Consider the following 23,109-nt stretch of genomic DNA (forward strand, 5'->3'; position numbering starts at 1 on the left):
TGTTATCATAATTGTTGAGACTGGAGATCTCAAAGCAATTGGTGCCCATTATGCTGATTTCCCTTTTCATTGATGGTCTCACATTGCTAACGTAGCCTACCATTCTTGAAGTCAGTCCAAGCTAGCGATTGTAGATGATAGTTTCCCATCGTACCCTCATTTGCTAGCCTGTCATCTAAGCCATTCCCTTTATGCCTGACAACTTGGAAATGAAGCTCATTTACCCTCTCTATGTGGCGTTTTATCCTTTGGAGGATTTTGTTTAAGCGCCAATTGTCTGACACCCCAGAAATTCCATGCCTTGTTGTAATTTGCGGTTGGCTTGAGGTTCCAATGTTGAGTCCCCTTCGATGATCAAAGGCCCAAAGTTGTGGAGTTTGGCAATGGCCAACCCGTGTTCTAGGGCTTGCAATTCTGCTGCATTATTGGTAGTGTTGCCAAGATTACTCGCATAGATCCATTTTATTTCCTCTTATTAGTTTCGGAAAACACCCCCGAAGCCTGCTCTACCCGGGTTTCCTTTCGTTGCCTTGTCATAGTTTATTTTGAGAGTGCCTTTCTCTGGGGGAGACTAGTGGTCTACAGTTCCCTGATTACCCGATATCCAGGAGGGTAAGAATACGTTGTTCCAAACAACTGGAAGGATCATTGGGGCTCTTAAGAGTGGAAGAAGCTACCATTTCCTTGATAGTCTGCTTGGTTATGGACATAACAACCTCTTCCGGATTGTGGATTTCCATGAAAATTATTGCATTCCTCTCCTTCCACAAAGCCCAACAAATAATACATGGTATAAGGTGTTGGGTCTTGAAAATGTCATTCATTTCCATTACACTTTCACTATTATGTCCATTATATCACCTCCATTTCACCTCCATTTCACCACTATGTCACTACATTCATTCCACTTTCATTATCATTGGGCCACATTTATGTTTTTCCAAACTTTATTAATTCTTAGCCTTTTTAAGTGAATTTGTGGTTAAAAATTAAGAAATAATGTGCATATGCTTATACCTAACAAGTGGGTTGAGATTGTTGACATGTGTAGGTCAAAAGGAGGCTTCTAGAAGACCTTTATGTGGCACTCTAAGGCCAAATTCGAGTTTGAGTGGAAAGAATCATGGGATCATGATGATATGTGTCACATCTTCTAATTGTATTGAAACTCTAAGAAGACATGTGTCTTATCAGTGCCTATTTTGATTAGGACTCTAGAGGTAGAGGGAGAGATTCATGGACTCTCATTAATGAGATGGCTTCTCATATTTTTGTATAAATAGGAGATCTCTCTCCTTCATTTGTTAGCTTGTTAGTCTTAGCTTAGCTTGGCTTTTAGTTCTTTAGCTTGGAGCTTGTAGTTCTTCTTTGATGGCTTTGGAAAGCTTTGGAGAGCTTTTTTGTACTTTGTAATTTTGAAGAATTTGAATAAAGGTTTGATGTTCTCAACATGGAAGGAGATGTGAAGTAGATGTCATGGAGCACATTAGAATGTAAGGTAGAGTAGATTTTATTTTGTAATTTTGCTTTGATTTCATTATGTCATTTGATTGCTTTCAAGTTTGATAGATTAGAGTTTCCATTGATGCAATTTTAATTCATGCAAGTGTGTTCAACCGGTTGATTGTAGATTAGTTTTTCTTTACATGTTTTTGCATCAAATAGTGACATGAGATTTGCTTCTCTGTTGAACTTTTTCTTAAGCTTTTCAATTTCAGTTATGCTTTGATTTCAGTCTTATTTATTTGCTGTTGTTAGTTTAGATATCAAATTCTTCATGTCATTTGACGTTATCTCCAGAGCCATGGCTTAACCCCGAAAAGCTACTTGGCGAGCTATCGGATTATGAGTGAAGTGATTTGATTTTACTTTCATCTCTGCAATTAGATATCAGGTTCTTCATGTTATTGACGTTATCTCCAGAGCCATGGCTTAACCCCGAAAAGATACTTGGCGAGCTATCAGATTATAAGTGAAGTGACTTTATTTTACTTTCATTTGCAAGTAGGTAATTTAGATATCAGGTTCTTCATGTTATTGACGTTATCTCCAGAGCCATGGCTTAACCCCGAAAAGCTACTTAGCGAGCTATCGGATTATAAGTGAAGTGACTTGATTTTACTTTCATTTGCAAGTAGGTAATTTAGATATCAATTCTTCATGTTATTGACGTTATCTCCGGAGCCATGGCTTAACCCGGAAAAGCTACTTGGCGAGCTATCGGATTATAAGTGAAGTAAATTGATCTTGCTTTCGTTAGTCTGCAATTTTTGGTTTGTTTGAGTGAAATAGTTTAGATTTTATTTCTGTAATTAGATGGGCAGCAAAGACAGTGATTTCATGATCAATATTTCATCTTTTGTTTGATTTAAGTAGTTGCATATTTACATTCCTGTTCAAGTATTAATAGCATGTTTTGAGATCTTTTGAAGTGCTAAGTTTTGGAAGTTACCATAAGGGACATAAACCTTGTCTTGAAATCTACATCCATACTTGACCTTTAAAAGTTTTCTTAAGACCTTAGAATAGGATTTCCATTTGCATTAAACAATTTAGGAAACCAACAAGAATAAAACCCCAACAACAACATAAACTATAAAACCACGAAGTAAGAAAAAGGTTAACTAAGCACATATGGTGCACAACACTTCATTAGTTTACGATACCCGGATTGATAATTTATGTAGAGCAATTTAAGACGTTAAATTGACTAGACATTTTTGGCGCCATTGTCAGGGAAGTGTAATTAGGAGACCTTATTTCTTACATCTAATTTTTTTTTAATAATTCTTGAGTATGCTCTCCTCCTGCACTTTGTGTGATCTGGAGGATCAGAAAAAGAATTGTTATGTTAAAAAAAAAGAAAAAAAGGAGACAAAATAAACTTCATCATTTCAATTGATTCAATTAAAAAAAATAAAAATGAAACCCAACTGTTTTGATAGGTTCAACTGTCCAAGATTGACTGGTTATGGTTTGTAGTGGTCCTCAAAACACTGTGTCCTGTTTTAATAAGATTCTGCAAATTAGCTGCGGAATGTAGTCTGATTCCGCAACTAACTGTGAATTCTGCAGCTAATTTCAAGGTTTAGCAGGTTATAGGCATCCAATGAAGAAACTGACCACATGGGCATCTCCGGAATTGTCCCGACATGGATCCTATCCTAGTCACCTAGCCCAGATTGATAAAAAATCAGCTTAAGACCTCAGTCAAAGTCTTGTTTTTAGCATGTTTTCCTTGAAGTCTTTGCTGCCTGAAATTGAAAATCATTAATCCTTCTTATAAAATTTCACAATTTCAGAGAAAAAAGAGAAAACCAATCAAAGGCTATCCCCAATTCCAGTCTCCACTGTGGCCTCAATAGAAAATCTGCATTCCTGTTTGAGCTTTGGCCTTAAAACAAACCTGCAAAAACATTAAAAAATATAATAATAAAAGCCTCCTCTAGTTGTTTGCCTGACTCTTGTAAACAACAGCAACAGATCAATTCTTTCATCTCTATGTAGGCTCTGAAATTAGAGAGAGAGCAGTAGTATGCAACAACATTGCGTACTATTTATCCCTGTGCATGCGTTTTTTTTTTGGTTTGTTTGTTGCGTAGACAAAAATCAGCGTTCACTTGACAAACAAAAATCTAATGATCAGAACAAGGGAGACCACCCAATTCATGGAAAATCCATTCTTGAACGCACGACATCCTTGAAGGGGGTACTAGAAGATATGAAATCTGTGCAGATATGAGATCAACAAGCCTACGTTGATGCTGCCCTTCGTAGAGTTGACTTTACATCTCCTCTTGGACGTTCATATCCTTCACTGTATCAGTACTGATTGAGATTTTATAACTTATGAATGTGTTGGTAGCGTACATTTTTGAATTATCTTTGGAGACTGGAATCATAACCTCTGATTCGAAATTTCACAGCCGAAAGCAGCAACTCAGGAAAAACGCAAAACACTGAAAAACGTCAAAATTCAACTGCATGATCTGGCCAAACGGAGACAAATTTGGAAAAAATAAAACATGGGTTTTTTCGGAAATAGGGTCAATTATATAACCCAAAAACTGTTTTAAGAAATTCGTAGTGGTTTGGGAGAATTTCTCAGTTCTCTAAAGCCTCTTTTTGCATGCCACGTGAAGAAAAACGAGTTTGAATTAATGAAAAGGCTGTGATTTAATTCGGCTACCTGGGGAAGGGAATTCCAATTAGGAATCAACTGTGTGCTAGCATTTAAACATGATTACACATCTCCCGCTTGTTGCCACCCGTCTGTACCTGTTCTGTTACTTCCCGTTTAACAACATGATCGAACACGACAACGGTTAATGTGAACAAGTTGAATACGGCTCTTCACAGCCGATGGATGGATGTGGCAAAGTATTCAATGCCAGGAGTTAAGAATCTTAAGCATGGTTACGTGGCATCCAGCAAAGGAAGCTGCCAACTTTACCGCACAGGTTATTAGTATGAATCTGGTTATGCCCCTGTGTTGGATTGCCACACTTGCCACATTGCCGTCAAATTTGAAACCTTTGCTGAGTATCCTCCATTGGGTCATTTTGCAGTTAGGGATATGTGTTAAACAGTTGCTGTAGGAGTCATTAAAGCTGTTGAAGAGATCATACATTTCCATTACTCTGATATATTTTTATCACTAAAACTGTTTTGCTTCATATACCATTTACAAAGTTTTTTATTTTTCAGGCAGACAGTGAAGAAAAAAAATAAAAATGTAGCAGATCATGAATAATTGGTCTTGTGCACTAGTTGTAATCTTAGGCTCTCTCTGCTTGGTACTTGGTTGCATAAAATCTCTTTTCCAATAACTTAAATCAGAAAACTGATGGTTGACTGTCTTTTAGCTATGGAATGCAGCCTGATTCCGCAGCTAACTGGCAATTCCGCAACCATTTTCATACTTCTATAGGTTATAGGTGTCAAGAGACGAAACAAACCACATGGGTAGCTGAGAAAATGTCAGTACATGGATGGTGTCCTATTCATTTGATCCAAATCAATGAAAAAGACCCCGATCAAAGGGAAGTCAAGGTGTGTGTTATCACTAAGTCGCCACACTAAGTCGCTGCATGTAAAAAAAAATAAAATAATTTTGAATCAATGAAATGAATAAGTTATTTGCTCACTTTTCTGAAGGTATTGATTAATTTTGGATTGATGATGAAAGATGAATGGCTAACTTTTTATTCAAGATTTTTAGCTACAGAAACTGTGCACATTTCGCAGCTAAAGTCCAATTCCGCAGCTGTTCTCCAGCTAAAAAAACCTCATTGTTCAAATCAGTGTAAATTTCTCATACAAAATCAGATTTTTGATGATTCAAGTATCATTGGAAAGATCTCAATAAGATCTACACAATGAGAAATCCATCATTAGAGTTTGAAACTGTAAATAATGAAATAAATTGCTGAAAAGAAGCAACATCAACTTGAGGCACTAATTCCAAAACAGGTATAAATTCTTTTGATTTTTCCTTTGAGAACTTGTTTCATTAATAAAAATTCTTAGTTTTGTGTGTAAATATCATAACTAGAGAGATTGATCACCTCTCTCCTTTGATAATCTTAAGAAATATTAGTTTTTTTGTAGGTTCTAGGAGGAAGGACAAATGACTACAAGAGAATGGTGTCTCTCTAAGAGACCAACTTGTTTCATAAGAGGAAGATGAGCAACAAAGGGGAAATATGCTGATGCAAAATCAGATCCAAACACTTGAAAAACTTTCAAATACTATTGTCTCCATCACATCCATACATCACATCCATACCTCATAATAAACCAATCACCTCATTTCACTGCATATTTTCCATTTACATTAACATCCACTTTCCATCTCTTTTTGTCCATTCATAACCCACAAATAAAAGCAAGAGGCTCATTCACATGCTTATTGCCCATTACCATTTCTGCTCTCCACTGCCATCTTCCATTTTCATCTTCCCTTTTTTGTCATTTTCATTTCGCAAATAAGCCCTGCTTCAATGCAAATTATTGAGTCCATAGTCCTTTGAGTCTAAGTTCCTTGTAAAGACACCTTGAGGCTTGCATGCCTTAATGGCAAGTTCTCATGCTGACAAACAATGGGAATACATTAATGTCCCTTGTTCATCAGATCTTCTAGGTGACTCGACATCGGAAAAACTATTCGTACCTAGCAAGATGTGTTTGGGCATCTTGACTCTCATTGTCATCAATGGTGAGAGTTCTCGTGTTGACTAGTGGCATCCATTAATGGCCACTAAATCAACAATTTCCTGCTATGTTCGACATCAAAACATCTGTTCACATAGTAGGAATTGTGCCAATGAGTTTTGAAGACATGAAGACTATTATTTTCAGCATTTTGGAGCAGATTCAACAAGTTTTAGTAGAAGCAATAAAAAGTCATCTTAAATCTTTATCCATGACTCCTCTTGTTCAGCCACTTGAAGAAGAATATGATCAGAATTTTGCAGCCACCACACATACAACTCATCTATTCCAAAGGGTAAGTTAAGGTACGTCATTTTCTAACTTTTGACCATAGAATTCCATAAAAAGCTAGAATGATAACTGTTGGAAAAACATTTCTCTTACTCATTTCATAAAATTGCCAATACCATTAGTTTGGGGGGGGGGGGGGGGGGGGGGGGGGGGGGGGGGTGGGGAGGGGGAATACATTCATATTCATATTTTTCCATGTCCATATCATATTCATGAGCCCACATATTTCCAACATATATTAACTATTACATTGTTATTATGAGCATACAATGGCTTTTCAAAAAGTGCTTAAAAGATAAATTGGATACAAACAAAATCATGGTTGTCACACAAGAACCAACCATCATGCAATCCAATAAATATATACTTTGCAAACAATAATCAAAATATCATTATGCAAAGTTCAAAGATCAAAATAGAATGCAAAAACAACAAAAAAATTGGTTGTAACACAAGAACCAACCATGTTGCAATTCAAGTAAAACACTTTGCAAAAATATGAAGTTATCAAATGATATCATGCAAAGTTAAGCTAAAGCTCAAGGATAAAAAAAAAGTTAATGTAATATATATTGCATGAGGACATGCAATAACTTCAGTTGGGGGGTATGTTGGGTCTTGAAAATGTCATTCATTTCCATTACACTTTCACTATTATGTCCATTATATCACCTCCATTTCACCTCCATTTCACTACTATGTCACTACATTCATCCCACTTTCATTATCATTGGGCCACATTTATGTTTTCCAAACTTTATTAATTCTTAGCCTTTTTAAGTGAATTTGTGGTTAAAAATTAGGAAATAATGTCATATGCTTATACCTAACAAGTGGGTTGAGATTTTTGACATGTGTAAGTCAAAAGGAGGCTTCTAGAAGACCTTTATGTGGCACTCTAAGGCCAAATTCGAATTTAAGTGGAAAGAATCATGGGATCATGATGATATGTGTCACATCTTCTAATTGTATTGAAACTCTAAGAAGACATGTGTCTTATCAGTTCCTATTTTGATTAAGACTCTAGAGGTAGAGGGAGAGATTCATGGACTCTCATTAATGAGATGGCTTCTCATCTTTTTGTATAAATAGGAGATTTATCTCCTTCATTTGTTAGCTTGTTAGTCTTAGCTTAGCTTCGCTTTTAGTTCTTTAGCTTGGAGCTTGTAGTTCTTCTTTGATGGCTTTGGAAAGCTTTGTAGAGCTTTGTTGTACTTTGTAATTTTGAAGAGTTTGAATAAAGTTTTGATGTTCTCAACATGGAAGGAGATGTGAAGTAGATGTCATGGAGCACATTAGAATGTAAGGTAGAGTAGATTTTATTTTGTAATTTTGCTTTGATTTCATTATGTCATTTGATTGCTTTCAAGTTTGATATATTAGAGTTTCCACTGATGCAATTTTAATTCATGCAAGTGTGTTCAATCGGTTGATTATAGATTAGTTTTTCTTTACATGTTTTTGCATCAAATAGTGACATGAGATTTGCCTCTCTGTTGAACTTTTTCTTAAGCTTTTCAATTTCAGTTATGCTTTGATTTCAGTCTTATTTATTTGTTGTTGTTAGTTAGTTTAGATATCAAATTCTTCATATCATTTGACGTTATCTCCAGAGCCATGGCTTAACCTCGAAAATCTACTTGGCGAGCTATCGGATTATGAGTGAAGTGATTTGATTTTACTTTCATCTCAGCAATTAGATATCAGGTTCTTCATGTTATTGATGTTATCTCCAGAGCCATGGCTTAACCCCGAAAAGCTACTTGGCGAGCTATTGGATTATAAGTAAAGTGACTTGATTTTACTTTTATTTGCAAGTAGGTAATTTAGATATCAGGTTCTTCATGTTATTGATGTTATCTCCAGAGCCATGGCTTAACCCCGAAAAGCTACTTGGCGAGCTATTGGATTATAAGTGAAGTGACTTGATTTTACTTTCATTTGCAAGGAGGTAATTTAGATATCAATTATTCGTGTTATTGACGTTATCTCCGTGTTGAGAATGCAACAAGATGATGGAGCTTAGTGGAAAGGAGTCGCCTTCACTAAGTGGGCCCGCAGGCAAATTATGGGGCAAAGTCTATTTTTAGACTGTCTATTTTTAGACATATGGATCATGGTCTATGAGCTGCAGAATGTTGTTTATGGATGCTTGGTCATGTTGGGAAAAATATATGGACTTCTATTTTTTGATCACAGTAGGAGTGATCAGAGTCTATTTTTAGACTGCTAGTCAAAAATAGAAAAGTCTAATATTATTGTCTCATAATAATATTTGGACTATAAACTTTATCTTATCCTCTTGGAGCACTTCAGTTTGAGCTACAGATGTGGCACATGCAGCTGTCAGAAGGAAATACGCTTTCTTTGTGGGTCAGTTGAGTTGTTGCATGCAGGACTTCAGTTAGAACTCAAGCAGTTGAGTTTGGTGGAGTTGATTGTGGAGTTGATGGAGTTGTGTTCAGTTTGACTTGGTTAAACTAGTTGTAATTAGTCTAACTGTAAATAGACTAATGATGAGTTGTTAAACTAATTATTAACTCATAAAGCAACTAAAGAATACATCAATTAACTCAGTTGCATGTCAGTGCATGTACAGTTCAACGGGGACAGGTGTTATAGGGTTAGATTGCTATCAGTTGTGACTATAGTTGTGCATGAGGATTTGCACAAGCAATGTATTGAGTATGCCAATGAGTATTGCATTGATTTTCCCAGTAGAATAGCCTGTGCTCACGTGATTTCCAGTGTGAGTGATTCTCAGCAGGTTTATGCAATAGAGGCAGGCAAAGCAGTGGAGCAGATTTGAACTTGTGACTTGTTTGGGTCTGAGCTGGTTTGTGTGTAACAGGTGGAGATAGTGCTGGATACTTGTGAGGAGTATTGACTATGTAATGTTACATGTTCTAAATCATTAATATATAGATAGTGTGGGGTTTTCAGCTGTAAGCTTTCCCCGGGTTACATACTGTGTTAATGTGTGCATGCTATTGATGTTTTATTGTTATTGATGCTGCTAAATTGATGATCAACTTAGAGGAGCTTATGTATTGTGTATGTATTTTGCAATAGTACATGATTAGGATAATCTCCGTTGAATATGTGTTTATTATTCAAAATGTCTAAATGGTATCAGAGCTGTTGATCATCGGATCTACTATTCAGGAAATGTTTACATCTTATTTCTTTAAGCAGAGTCTGTAATCGGGCCAGGTAGCCTCTGGATTCATCCTTCCTTTGGAAGGTGAGATATTCGGTAAAATCCCATACAATCAATCTCTGTACGAGAAATATTTTGTTCTCACAAATCTTAGATCCGAGGTGGTTGAGTTTGGAGCTGGTGGAATTCGAATTTGCAGCAGTGTTTTCTTGGTGTCAATGTTGCAATGTCTTTCAACGGATTGCGATTGGAGTATGCTCTTGAGGTCAGCTCAAAATATATTGCATGGAAGGATAGGATGGAGGCAGTATTGGATGATAACGGGCTGAAGGAGTTCATAGAGACTGATGTCCCAAAGCCCACTGATGCTACTCAAGCTGATGCTTGGCAAAAGAAGATAGCAAAGTGTCAAAGGATTTTGTTGGAGGGCGTGAAGGATCACATTGTGTCCAGCCTACATGGAAAGACTTCTCCATACTTGATGTGGAAGGCTTTAATAGATCTATTCCAAAGCAAGAGCGATCAGAGGAAGCTGGCGCTCAAAGATAAACTCAGAAACATCAAATGCGAGAAGGGTGACAGTATGCCCAAGTATCTCACGAAGTTCACTCAGTGTCGAGATGAGATGGGAAGTGTGGGGGTTACTGTCGATGATGAGGACTTGGTGAGCTTGGCTCTCCTTGGTCTTCCGAAGAGTTGGCATTCCTATCAGGACTCTATCAATGGTCGGGAGAAATTGCCAGGATGGGAAAGACTGTGGTCAGATCTTGTGCAGGAGGAGATCAGGCGGAGTACCAGGGACGGATCTTCATCAAAGGGAGCTGATGAAGAAAATTGCGCTTTGGCTGCCAAAGCAAAGAAGGGGAAGAGCAAGAAAGCTTCTCAGTCTGGTGCGAAAGGCAAGAAGCAGGACATGTCCAAGGTGAAGTGTTTTCACTGTCACCAGCACAAGAAGAACAAGCAAGCTGCTGGATCTGCAGCAGGAGAGGCTCTAGCCTCGCAGTTTGAGCTTGATTTTTCATTGATCGCATGCTTGGTTTCAAGTGTGATGGGATTGGTGTGGTTCTTGGACAGTGGTGCGTCTTTTCACATGACGGGAGATCGAGATTTGTTTTCTGATCTGGAGGACAAAGATCTTGGAGTGCACATCGAGATGGGCGATGACGGTAGATACAGTGTGATTGGTATCGATACCATTTCCTTTGAGAGGGAGTCTGGTAAACCCTTCGTATTAAAGGAAGTCATGCATGTTCCAGGATTGAAGAAGAATCTTATCTCTGTGGCGATGTTAGAAGACAAGGGGTATGATGTTGTTTTCAGTGAGGGAAAGGCTTTCCTGCGCAGCAAGACAACTGGTGAAACTCGGAAGATAGGGTTTCGAGTGAGGAACCTTTATCAGTTGCATGTAGATGGATGCGCAACAATGGCATGCAAGGCAGAAGGACTGGTGAGCCGGGATGATGGCGAGTTGTGGCACAGGAGATTGGGTCACCTTCACCATGGAGCCTTGAAGATACTGCAACAGATCACTACAAGGCTTCCTAAAGGCACTCTTGCGCAGTCAGATCAGTGCAAGGGGTGTACTTTGGGGAAGTTTGTGAAAGCCACCTTTCACGAGAAGGATAGTCGCGCCACGACGATCCTTGAGAGAATTCACACAGACGTGTGTGGACCTTTCTCAGTTGCTTCGACAACAAAACACATGTATTATGTGATTTTTGTTGATGATTTCTCTCGTATGTGCTGGATATTCTTCATGCAGAAGAAGAGCGAGACATATTCAAAGTTTTGTGAATTCAAAGCACTGGTCGAGAAGGAGTCGGGGAAGAAGGTGAAGGCTCTTAGGAGCGATAATGGTGGTGAATACATCTCTGACGAGTTCAAGGATTTCTGCAAGGTAGAAGGGATTCGAAGAGAGCTCATAGCTCCCCATAACCCATAGCAGAACGGGGTTGCTGAGCGGAAGAACATAATGATCGTGGGTACTGCACGGGCAATGTTGCATGATCAGGGCCTACCCCTTCACTTGTGGGCAGAAGCATGCAATACAACAGTTTATGTGCATAACCGTTGTCCTCACAGGATACTTGGCATGAGTACACCCGAGGAGGCTTATTCTGGTAAGAAGCCTGATCTTTCTCATTTGAGGATTTTTGGTGCTAACGTTTACATGCATGTGACGAAGGATGCCAGGAAGAAGTTGGAGCCGACCGCAGAAGTTGGGATATTTGTGGGGTACACTGATATGCCCCACAACTATCGTGTGTATTTGCTAGACAGTGGTAAGACTGTTGTGCGACGGGATATAAAATTTCAGGAGGAGAAAGCCATGAAGTGTTCGCTTGAGAGGGAGCTACACTTGCATGCGGATGAGGAGCTATTAGTTCCTAAGGATGAGCTTCAGGATGTGGATCAGCCACAGGACGAGGTTCATGGAGTGGAAGAGACCACTCATGTAGCACCAACCATCAGAGGGCGCAAGCACTTGACAGAAGCTGAGCGACTGGCTCAAGATGCAGAGAAAGTTGTAGGACCACCTACAGCCCAACACAGGTAGAGACAGTCGCCTGATCAGTACACTGGATACATGGCTCTTATGAGCAAGTGTGTTGTGACTGAGCCATCCTCTTTCAAGGAAGTTGTGGAGGATCCCGCATGGGTAGACGCCATGGTGGAAGAGTATGATTCTATTGTCAGAAACAGTGCATGGGAGATTGTTCCTAGATCGGAAGGGAAATCAGTGGTGGGTTCGAGATGGATCTACAAAGTTAAGTAGGCAGCTGATGGGAGTGTGGAGAAGTATAAGGCAAGATTTGTTGCCCGAGGCTTTTCACAGATAGAGGGGATCGATTATGAGGAGACCTTTGCACCTGTCGCAAGGTATTCTTCCATACGGACGATTCTTGCTCTCTCAACGTAGATGGGATGGCACATTCATCAGATGGATGTGAAGACTGCGTTCCTCAACGGAGTCATTGAGGAGGAGGTGTACATTGAGCAACCCGAAGGTTTTGAGATCTTCAACAGCGAGTCGCATGTGTGCAGGCTCAAGAGAGCGCTGTATGGGTTGAAACAAGCACCATGTGCTTGGTACACATGGATAGACAACTATTTCACTGGACTTGGATTCTCCAAGAGCGAGGCGGATCCTAACCTATACTAGATTGTGGTGGAGGGTAAGTTGCTTATCATTGTACTGTATGTAGATGATTTGATTCTAACGGGTGATGAGCTGTTGATACTTTCATGCAAGGATGATCTTGCTAAGGAGTTTGAGATGAAGGACTTGGGCCTCCTTCATTATTTCCTGGGATTGGAAATTTGGCAGCGCAGTGGTGGACTGTTTGTTTCTCAGGGTAAGTATGCTCAGGAGATACTGGAGAAGTTCAACATGCGTGGCTGCAAGCTTGTTGATACTCCTCTTCCTGGAGGTTGGAGGAAGGAGGACACCACTTCAGCAGAAGAAGTGGATGCCACTGTTTATCGACAGTTGGTGGGGTCACTTATGTATCTGGTCAATACACGACCCGATATATGCTATGCAGTTAACCAGCTTTCACAAGCTATGGTTAAGCCTACCAAGCTCTTCTGGAAGGCGGGCAAGCATGTATTGCGTTATTTGAGAGGCACATCGGGATATGGATTATGGTACAGACAGGAGGATGAGGTGAAGCTATGTGGCTTCACGGATGCAGATTGGGCAGGGAGCCCAATGGATAGAAAGAGCACATCAGGAGGGGTCTTCAGTATCGGGTCGACAAAAGTTTCTTGGTACAACAGGAAGTAGAGACCCGTGGCACTCAGTTCAGCAGAGGCCGAGTATATGGCAGCAAGTTTGGCTGCATGCAAGGCTATATGGATGAGGAAGATCCTGGTCGGTTTGTTCAGTTCTCATTTGGATCCTACTGTGATTTGCTGTGATAACCAGAGTTGCATTAAACTCTCAGATAATCCTGTATTTCATGATAGATCTAAGCATATTGACATCAGGTACCATCATATCAGAGATTGTGTGCAGCGGAGAATCATGTTACTTTCATACATTCCAATGGAAGATCAGGATGCTGATATTCTGACGAGGGCGCTCACCAGGAGCAAATTCGAATACCACCGAGGCAAGATAGGGGTTATTAATAATCCATATCTTGTTGAGAGGGAGTGTTGAGAATGCAACAAGATGATGGAGCTTAGTGGAAAGGAGTCGCCTTCACTAAGTGGGCCCGCAGGCAAATTATGGCGCAAAGTCTATTTTTAGACTATGTCTATTTTTAGACATATGGATCATGGTCTATGAGCTGCAGAATGTTGTTTATGGATGATTGGTCATGTTGGGAAAAATAGATGGACTTCTATTTTTTGATCACAGCAGGAGTGATCAGAGTCTATTTTTAGACTGCTAGTCAAAAATAGAAAAGTCTAATATTATTGTCTCATAATAATATTTGGACTATAAACTTTATCTTATCCTCTTGGAGCACTTCAGTTTGAGCTACAGATGTGGCACATGTAGCTGTTAGAAGGAAATACGCTTTATTTGTGGGTCAGTTGAGTTGTTGCATGCAGGACTTCAGTTAGAACTCAAGCAGTTGAGTTTGGTGGAGTTGATTGTGGAGTTGATGGAGTTGTGTTCAATTTGACTTGGTTAAACTAGTTGTAATTAGTCTAACTGTAAATAGACTAATGATGAGTTGTTAAACTAATTATTAACTCATAAAGCAACTAAAGAATACATCAGTTAACTCAGTTGCATGTCAGTGCATGTACAGTTCAACAAGGACAGGTGTTAGAGGTTGAGACTGCTATCAGTTTTGACTATAGTTGTGCATGAGGATTTTCACAAGCAATGTATTGAGTATGCCAATGAGTATTGCGTTGATTTTCCCAGTAGAATAGCCTATGCTCACGTGATTTCCAGTGTGAGTGATTCTCAGCAGGTTTATGCAATAGAGGCAGGCAAAGCAGTGGAGCAGATTTGAACTTGTGACTTGTTTGGGTCTGAGCTGGTTTGTGTGTAACAGGTGGAGATAGTGCTGGATACTTGTGAGAAGTATTGACTATGTAATGTTACATGTTCTCAATCATTAATATACAGATAGTGTGGGGTTTTCAGCTGTAAGCTTTCCCCGGGTTACATACTGTGTTAATGTGTGCATGCTATTGATGTTTTATTGTTATTGATGCTGCTAAATTGATGATCAACGTAGAGGAGCTTATGTATTGTGTATGTATTCCACAATAGTACATGATCAGGATAATCTCCATTGAATATGTGTTTATTATTCAAAATTTCTACACTTCGGAGCCATGGCTTGACCTGGAAAAGCTATTTGGCGAGCTATCGGATTATAAGTGAAGTAAATTGATCTTGCTTTTGTTAGTTTGCAGTTTTTGGTTTGTTTGAGTGCAATAGTTTAGATTTTATTTCTGTAATTAGATGGGCAGCAAAGACAGTGATTTCATGATCAATATTTCATCTTTTGTTTGATTTAAGTAGCTGCATATTTACATTCCTGTTCAAGTATTAATAGCATGTTTTGAGATCTTTTTAAGTGCTAAGTTTTGGAAGTTACCATAAGGGACATAAAACTTGTCTTGAAATCTACATCCATACTTGACCTTTAAAAGTATTCTTAAGACCTTAGAATAGGATTTCCATTTGCGTTAAACACTTTAGGAAACCAACAAGAACAAAACCCCAAAAACAACATAAACTATAAAACAACGAAGTAAGAAAAATGTTAACTAAGCACATATGGTGCACCACACTTCATCAATTTACGATACCCAGATTGATAATTTATGTAGAGAAATTTAAGACATTAAATTGACTAGACATAAGGTTCCAGGCTCTATTCACCAAAAGATTAGGGGAAAGGGAGGATATCCAATTCTCATGGTATTGAGGATGGAATAGATATCTGTGTCTGAAACTTTGAAAACTAAATAGACCCAATTCCACAACTTGTTTGTGAAGGGGCAATCATTCAGAAAATGGTTAACTGTTTCTTCACTTTGCTAAAAAATACTCCGAGTTAGGGTTGTTAACAATTAAAGATAGTTAATATAAAACAGATTCAATGTTCTACATTAAAATTATGCATGGCCAATCACGTACCATCATGATATAACAACAATTTAGATAAGACAACGCTTGAGATTACTTACCACCAATGTGTTGCAACTCACTGTAATGATATAGTAAGAACCAATTGCCCAAAGGTCATGGTGAGATGACATATGGTTCTACCATTCCCACATAAGTTATACATTATGACCGTGTAAAAAGGTAATACTACAAAGATTGCAGTTTATGTGAGCTTCCTTCGTTTAAACCGTTACTCGGTAGTTATAAGGGGCATAATTCTCTAGAATGCAATCAAGAAAATCACTAGAGGCAGAGCTATTATAAGAAAAGACACTTTTGCTGATTTTTTATGTCACTTATTTAAAGTAAAAAAGTTGATTCAAGTAGAACCAACATACCCTGAATCTTTTCTCTGGGCCTCCCTCCCTTAAGGTTTCGTCCTACACATGCAAAGGGTATGGAAGAAATGGATCATCTTGGGTATATTACTATGTCAAATGCAGTTATTTTGTGGATAAAGTCTGTGCCATAATGATCATCAATTGCCTCCAAATTCAGGGCATTGTTGTTAGCGCAAGACAAAGAAAGTTCAAAATGGCGGCATACGTTTCCATGCAAGTTGGTCAGTTCTTTGTAGGCAGTCTCATTGAAGGCCACAGAGAAGCGGTCACAGGTATTATTCTTGAAAACGCTACCAGATACTTCAATCCTCATGGTGGTGTCTTTAAAAGCAAAAATGAAATTGGAAAATGGAAAAAAAATCTGATTCCACTATGATTTTCTATTTTCTTTCCATGTGGACACCATCCCACTACTATCTATTCCACTTTAATTTTCTATTTTTTTTTTCTTTCTATGTGGACTCCATCTCATTACTATCTATTTTTGTAGGAACTACCATTTGCATCTTTTGGTATTGAATGAACCATCCTTCCATCTTGGTGAACTGCCAAAATTTTAACTATTTTTTCATCAATTAGCCAGTTGTCCTGAAAACTAAATCGAATTTCAACAAATAATATGGTATTCGTATGGAATAGGTGAATTTCCTTTTCCATGGGGAATTGGTGAATTTATGCTATATATCTCATACCAAAATAAACTCTAATCAATATATCATACCAAAATATGTTGTAATCAATACAACATTTGTTTACCAAAACTTACTTAAAAACCTTATAAATCTAATTAACCATAAAGTGTAAAAAAACAGAGTCTAGAGTTTGCCAAATGAAATAAACACCAACTCTTCTTTCCCATAAGATCATCACATTAATTTCACAAATAATCTAACTTCAAAGTCAAAATGTGATCAGTTGAAATAGTAGTAGAGGAATATAAAATGAAGCAAGGGATGCTCGGTGGAAGACACATTATAACAAAAATATAAAAGCTTCACTTTCATACTAATGAATATGATCAATATATAGTTGGAATTCTTCACTGCACATGACACAAAATTTTATACCATGAAAAAGCATTAAAAATGCAATTTTAGAAGTTGTTTTAGGAAGCTCTGCTCATGAGTATATTGGGAAAATCTTGGTAGTGTAAATGTCATTATTGCAGGAAATGGGCACTTCTGAGCAGGCAACTTATCATAGAAATTTCCTCCTCATCAAAATTTGAAACCGTTACGTGTGCCTTCTTCATACTTTTGAGTGAAACGTTCAAATTTGATGCCTATGGTCTTGTTACATCATCCCATGATCCAAACTTTATCGTATAAATCTCCCTATTAAATAAAATTATGGTGTTTAAACACTCTAACATGGATGCTTAAAGAAGGACAATTACTAAACTTAAACCATTCACATTCTATTGAGAGTTCTTCAAGGAAGACAAAACTTTCAAGAACTGCAAGAAAATCGACCTGTCCAGTACAGTCTTGAATCTTCAAGTTTTCAAGAAGAGGGCATTTTGCTACAAGATGCTCAAGTATATCATAATTTGTATCGATGAATGACAGACAACAAGTTTCAAGGCATCTAAAGCCGTTGAAGTAAGGGGGTAGTTGTGTTAAGTAAAACAACTTGAGTTTCAATGATGTTAGGCATTCACAAGAAAAAAGAGAAGTTGGAACATCCAAGAAAATGCCAATTCCGAGATCAATTTGTTTCACTCGTTTTAAAGATGTGGATTGAACCCATCTCTGCAAACATTTACCAATTCTCCCTCTGTCAAGATCACCCATGGAAACTGAAATTTCAAAACTTTCAAGCTGAGCGGAATGAAAGAACAGGACATAATCAATTGCCTATTTTTTTGTTTCTCCATCATGAAAAAAACTTAAGAAGGAAAATTTGAGATGAGGTAATAAAGTGTAGAGGTACCTCCATCTAACTGGATAGCAAAGAACAACACATTGCATCTCTTAAACAAAGTTTGGAGAGAATGTAAGAAGAGAATATGTTGTCTGGAAAAGCACTCAGTTTGTCCCTTGCCATTGATGTAGTTCTAAGAGATGAAGCAGGATGAAATGATAGAATGAGATGTAATACCAAATGTAGAGGAGCATAAGAAAATCATGTTGATCATTGAATGCCAACATCAGTGAAACTTATGTTTCTTCCATCTTGAGAATCCCCACACAAGCAAGAGAAGAAGGGTCACTATCCCGAGAAATCTCCAAACTACAACATTCGTTTGTCCCCAGCCAGTGTATTCAACCAGTCCTCCCGAGAAAACCAATCTGGTGAGGAAGAGGATCACAACCTCTAAGTAAGAGCCTCTATGCAGCTGTGGCCTATCATCCTCTGGGAAACAATGGCCTATTACTCTATCAAATTGTAACTGACAATATCAGTCTTCAATTTGATGACAAAATTTATTTCAATCGTTTAACACCAAAATCGATGTCCCAAGACTGCACAAGTGGCATGGGAGGGAATTCTTCTCAGAGGGAATGCCTTACGACGTAAAATGATAAAAAAATAACCTTATTTTAAATTATTACCAGCCTAGATCCATCTTAACTCTGAATCTACCAAGCATCTATTGAGATGCAAACCTCTTTTAGGGTGAAAAGATATTTGATCCCTCTTGGTCCTTGGTAGATCCAGAGTTACGATGGATCTAGGATGGTTTAATTCCCCCCTTTAAATAAACTATATTCCACGTGAATACCATGGGTCAATACCATTTGTTCTCAATACCATGGGTCATTTTTTATTTTTATTATTTTATTTTTATAGAGTTATTTTTATTTTATTTTGACTGAGTTAAAATTGTTTATATTACATCACATTAGTCTTTTTATTTATTTTTATTTTTATGTAATTTGACTTAGTCAAAATGTTAAAAATTACATTACAACATCTCTACCATAAGGGGTTGGAAAACACCTCTCTAAGCAATTATTATTACTAGCCTAGATCCATCTTAACCCCGGATCTATCAAGTGCCGAGAGGGATCAAATCTCTCGAGGTGCAAACCTCTTTTTTGAGTGCAAAACTTGAGGAAATGTTTGCAACTCGAGAGATTTGATCCCTCTCAATGCTTGATAGATCTGGGGTTAAGATGGATCTATGTTGGTTATATAATACTATATAATATCTATATTTGTATTTATGTGTCTCTTTCTTATTCCCTCTCTCTATCTCACCCCCAAAACATACACACTCTCTCTCCATATATATATATATATATATATATCTCTCTCTCTCTCTCTCTCTCTCTCTCTCTCTCTCTCTCTCTCCCTCTCCCTCCCTCCCTCCCTCTCCCTCGCTCCCTCCCTCCCTCTCCCTCTCTCTCTTCCCCTCCTCTCTCTCTCTTTCCCTTCTCTCCCTCACTCTCTCTCTCTCCTATCCCTCTTCCCTCCCACTCTCCTCTCTCCCTCACTCTCTCCATCTCTCAATTATAACTCCCTCTCTCTCTCCACCTTTCTCCCTCTATGTATTTATTCTTCCCTCCCTCTCTCAACCCATCCAACGCCATCTCTCTCTCCCTATCTCTCTCCTTATATTTATTGAGTCCTCTCTTTCTTCCTTCCTCTCTCTATCATTCTCTCCCACCTCTCTCTGTCTCTTCCCCCCCATCATCTCTCTCTCTCTCTCTTCTCTCTAATTCTGTCACTATATCCCTCCCTCTCTCCTTCTTTCTCTCCCCTCCATCTCTATGTCTCCCTCTCTCGCTCTTCTCATTCTCTCCCTACCTCTCTCCTCTTCTCTCTCCATCACTCTCTCCCCATATCTCCCTTGCCACTCCCTCTCTCTCTGTCTCTCCCTGCCATCATCTCTCTCTCTCTATTCTCTCTAATTCTGTCACTATATCCCTCCATCTCTCCTTCTCTCTCTCCCCTCCTTCTCTGTGTCTCCCTCTCTCTCTCTTCTCCTTCTCTCCCTATCTCTCTCCTCTTCTATCTCCCTCACTCTCTCCCCATATCTCCCTTGTCACTCTATCCCTCTCTCCACATCTATCTCTCTATGCCTCTGTTCTTTCCCCCCTCTCTCTCCCCCTTCAACTCCATCTCTCTCTCTCTCCCTCTCTCCTTCTCTCCTCTCTCTCTCTCTCCTTCTCTCCTCTCTCTCTCTCTCCCCTCCTCTCTCCCCCTCTCTCTCCTTCTCTCTCCCCTCCTTTCTCTCTTCTTTCCAGTCTCTCCCTCTTTGTCCCACCTCCCCCCCCTCCTCTCCTTTGTCTCTTCCTTCCTCTCTCTCCCACTCTCCCCTACCTCCCTCTCTCCCCTCTCCTTTCTCTCTTCCTTCCTCTCTCTCCCTCTATCCCTCTCTCTCCCCCCATCACACACTCTCTCTCTCTCTCCGCCTTCCAACTTTTTCACTATCTCCCTCCCTCTCTCTCTCTCTCTCTTAAATTTGATTCCATGATATTGTGTTTAAGAAAGTATCTAAATTAACAAAACTCAATTGGTTGTAAAATTTTGGATCAATCATGTCAAAGTAAATACAATAATTAAAAACTTAAAACAATCATGCACAAGCTTTCCTCTATTATTGTTAGTCAATTTGGTTGCTCTCATTACTTAGATCCTTAGTTAAGATGGATCTATTTTGGTTCTTAATAATACTATTTATTTTATATAAATTTCACATATTTATATATAGAAGTATTCTCATTTTTATTATTAAAGCCTTGATTTAATTTCTATGAGAATCTTTTTAGCAGTCGTGAGGATAGAGGGTTTAGATATATCTCAAAAGTAATAATAATCCTTTTCTTTTATATTTAATTAAAAAATGTCATAAAATTAAATTAAAATGAAATATTTATGAAATATTTTGATTGTGAAATAAGTTATCTTTTTGGGCACGTGGTATTGATAAGCCATAGTATTGGTCCATGGTATTGTAACAAAGCCTATTTATAGGTTGATAATATCCACGGTAAAGTGGGGGTGAATGTCATATTGTTATAAAATATTTTGATTGTGAAATGAGTTATGGTTTTTGGGCATGTGGTATTGACTTTAACTTTAAGTTTTTTTTATTAATTGAGCCAACATTTAAATGTTACACACATTTGGCTTTATATTACTTTTAACCTTTTATTTATTACTTTTATTTTTTTGTTTATTACTTTTAATGGTTTTTTTTTTAATTGAAACGACATATAAATATTGAATGTTTATGTCAAATGTTAAACATTTACACCTACACATCTACCCCTATATTGGTTGACATTATCATTAGATTAAATTTAAGTATTATGGGGTTTACATAGTGCATTATATTAGATATCATTTTGGGATTCAACTGCGTTAAGTAAGTCATTCACGTATGACCATTTCCATGAGAGGTAGCCGTAACTGACTAATTTCTCATGATTTTTGAATAGTTCACTTAGCACTCATTAGATCGGGTGATGCTCACAGGGGTGAAGAAGTGGGATTGAAACTAGTGAAATGAATCACATGGCGTCAATCATCACTTCCGGGGCTTGCACTCGGTAACCAGGATTTCCTGGGAGGTCACCCATCCCAGATCACCTCTGGCTCAAGCGTGCTTAACTATGGAGTTTTCCCCACAATCAATCCCACTCAGCTTGCTACCCCATTTGGAAAACCTTAGCAAGTATTGTGCCTCATGAACCATTTAAGTAGAGATCCCTTCACTCTTTTTGAATTTAAGTATTAGGGGGTTTACATAGTGCATTATATTAGTTTGTTTAATATTTAATGTTAAATGTTAAAAATTTACACTTACATCATCTAACCCATACATGGCTATAGAGCACCTCTTGGCACAATTATTAACTAGCCTCAATTTGACAAAATGAGTTTACATTGCAAGGTCCTCCCTTACCCTCCGATTCATGCTGAATTTATAGGCCAAGAGGAGGAGGCTTGAGATCCATAAAGAGAGGGATTAAGGTTCCACAAAGAGAGGGAGTTTGATCCATAAGTCAAGGGATGAGGCCCAAGTAGGTAGGAGTTTGAAGCCTTTTAGTTGGGAAATATTCCCCCAACAAGGCTTCTAGAAATTGCTTTTTATTTTTACCTACGTTAAGAGGCTTTCACACCTTTTAATGGAGAGCAAAGTGCATGATTACGTAGACCATAATGATCATAACTACATTTGTGCATGTAGTTACTAGGAAAAGTGGGAAAATGCTTGAAAATAGGTTTTTAAGTAATATAACTCAGGATTCTTGTTGTATTTGGGATTTTTTTTCTTCCAACATTGTAGGGGAATGCTTTGGAACACTTCATCGAATAGTGAGAGATCCATATTGGTGGTCATTTGACCAATGGTGACAAAATGTGTTAAAAATAGCAACAAGAATTTCCAATTAAATTTTTCATTGAATTAAATTGTGAATTAAAATTGTAATTCTTTTATCATAGCAACTTGTAATAGTTAACTAAGTTAAATTGACTTAGTTAGCTTAGGAAATTTGAGTTGGAAGTCTATCTAGAGTCATGTAGAGTGATCCCTAAATTTTAGGGGTCCAGATTGAGTTCTTTGGAGTTATAATAAGATAACACAGTCCAACTGAGTTATATTCAGTTAAACTGGTTCTAAATGTTGAAGGAACTAGTAGAGGTCTATTAGTGGATTAGTGCATGAGTGCATTAACCAACGCCACACCATTTAACTGAAGATTCCCTCACAAATAATTCATGCATGTTAGTTCAGAAGAAGACCCAGTTGAGATTAGAGTACAGGGACAACGTACTATCAGTTGTATAATTTTCCGAGTTATATAGATGGTGCATGCAATCAATTGAGGACCTCATTTTGGATTGCAAAGCTATGGAGGAAGGATTTCCCAATTAATTATGGGTCGATTCTCTCAGGAATTGCACAAGGAAGTAGGGGCTTGGCAGGCAACATAATTGGCTAAGTGTTGGCTTGAGCTGGCTTGTGAAGCAGAGAGTTAGATCATACTTGTGCATGAATTGTT

Source organism: Pinus tabuliformis, chromosome 6 (assembly GCF_031772625.1).
Source record: "Pinus tabuliformis cultivar Carrire ecotype Pingquan chromosome 6, CPIR1, whole genome shotgun sequence".
NCBI lineage: Eukaryota > Viridiplantae > Streptophyta > Pinopsida > Pinales > Pinaceae > Pinus > Pinus tabuliformis.